This window comes from Octodon degus, unplaced genomic scaffold, assembly GCF_000260255.1.
Source record: "Octodon degus isolate 3935 unplaced genomic scaffold, OctDeg1.0 scaffold00016, whole genome shotgun sequence".
In the NCBI taxonomy this organism is placed as follows: Eukaryota; Metazoa; Chordata; class Mammalia; order Rodentia; family Octodontidae; genus Octodon; species Octodon degus.
The window spans coordinates 8,335,919-8,338,298 of NW_004524592.1; positions in this window are offsets into that span (position 1 = coordinate 8,335,919).

The following is a 2,380-nucleotide window of genomic DNA, read 5'->3' on the forward strand; positions in this document are numbered from 1 at the left end:
GATTTGTTCTAATGGTGTTTGTAAATAGGATATCAATTCCACATCTTGTACAACAGTTAACAACTAAGAAGAATGTATGCAGTGTGTTAATTATTGAAATTGTCCTACCGATTTGATTTGAAACTGTCTCATTGCTATTTGTTTATGAATAAAACTATGGCAAAAAAATAAGAAGAATGATAAACTTGAAGCCTTTATATTGAAGTTGAACCCACTTGAAGATATACTCATAAGGGAAATAAACCAGACACACATGTGTAAATATCGTATAGTCTCCCTAGTATAAGAACCCAAAAGAAGAAATACAAATAGAAAGATATAATACAAGTAAAAGGAAAAAAGGATCTCAAGGACTAACTGATCAAGAGAGAGAAAGGAGAAGAGCTAGGAAACATGACAATGTCAAGCCATACAGTTATATGTAGAAGATGAGCAAGGCAATGATCCTGAGAATCATCAGAAGATTTTTTAATCTAGCAGCTAATTGGAAAGATTCTCACCCTGACTAACTATATATACTAATACCTGTGAACTAAGCTACTGCACTGCAGATTGTACTTTGTAATAGTAGTTTCATGCTTGGAGTGCCTGTCATTCTGGTATTCTGAATATGGCCTGCTTGTCATGACATGCCAGTTGCTGCTATGATGTCTCTCGGGTAGTTGGTTTTTCAAAAAGAAGGGGATGTTAAATGAAAGCAAGAGACTGGAAAAGAAATATTGTTGTACTGTCCTGCTTCAAGGTTGTATATGGTGAGATTTTTGGACTTAGGTGTAAAAATAAGAAATATATAATTCTTTATACCTATTTTTAAAATATATTCAATTTTTAAATGTTTTTTATCATATTCTGTAGGGACTTAAAGTTCAACGTATCAATACTTGAGGAAAAATACCTCTTCCATATTATGCCTAAGATGTTTGATATGCAGACAGAGAGTGAAGTTAAGCTTAACAGCCTAAGTTGTATGGTAATAACAATAAGCTTGTCTTCTAGATGGTTAACAACCTAAGTTTGCATTCCAAAATTAGAGAAAAAGGAGGGCTGCAAGGAAAGCCAACATTTTGGCCCTAGCCTTCTAAGGTCAATTAATTCTCAGGACATATAAGAACTTGTACTGTAACATCATGAAACTCAGTAGTGTTCCAAATTTTCTGATCAAGTAGATTATGGTGCCAAAGAGGAAAGTTATTGATGATGTAGAGTGTGCCTAAGGAGAGTCACATGGAGAGAAAACATTCTCTCAGGCTTTCACAGAGAGCACATTGGCCAAGCAATGGCCGTGACTCATCCACATGGCTGCACTGACAAAGGTTCTACCTTCTGAGGTACAGGATCTCAGGATGAATCCTGAGGTGATTTCACTGACCTTCTCAGACCCAAAAGCTACAACTCTTATTGCATAGGTCCTGCTTTACCTTGGTCTTAACCATCCAGCAGAAAAGTATAGTAACGAACTATAAGAAGTAAAGCCATGCTGTTATTTCGAGCTGTAGGGGACTCATGTCAACAATTTCTGACATTGCCAGTCAAACGGAAGACCCAATAGTATTATGGGATAGTGGACTCTTTTAGAATATTTTGCTGAATTTACATACTCATAATATTCAAATGACGGAACTTAACAAAAAAAAGAAGTATACAAATAAATATCCATTTTGTATCTTTGCATTCAAAGTGGTTAGGATCGATATATAGTTACATTCTCTTAATGAATAGACTGATTCGTTCTTATGGTGTTTGTAAAAAGGATATCATGTCTGCATCTTGTACAGCAGTTATCCACTAGGAAGCATGTATGCAATGTGTTAATTATTGAAACTGTCCTACCAATGTGATTTGAAACTGTCTCATTGCTATTTGTTTATCAATGAAATTATGGAATAAAAGAAATGATAATCTATGTAAAGGAAGAGAAATTAGATAGAGGTGATGAGCATAAATGAGAATTGTGGAAATATATATGCAAGACTAAATCAAGGCTGCAGACTATGAGGCTATAGTTAGGGATGAAACCATACAGATGTGTAGAAGCACAAAGGGACGATTTTAGTAAGAGATGTTATCCTCATGCAATCTAGGAGTCACATCACAAATCACCCACTTCATATAGTATTTTAAACAGTTCTTCTTAAAAAATTACAACTATTGAATTGCCAACAGATAAGCCTTAAGCTGACAATAGTGGCTCTCATAAGATTTCAGGTTTTGAACCAATGAGAATGTTTTTGCATAGGGGCAAAGAGAAAAAAAAAAGACATTTTTAGACTGTTATAAAAATCTAAAAAAGAGCCAGAAGGATGTACTACTAAGAATAACAATATCTTGCTTATTATCATAGATCTTTAGAAAATACACTACAATGGTCACAATTCATTCA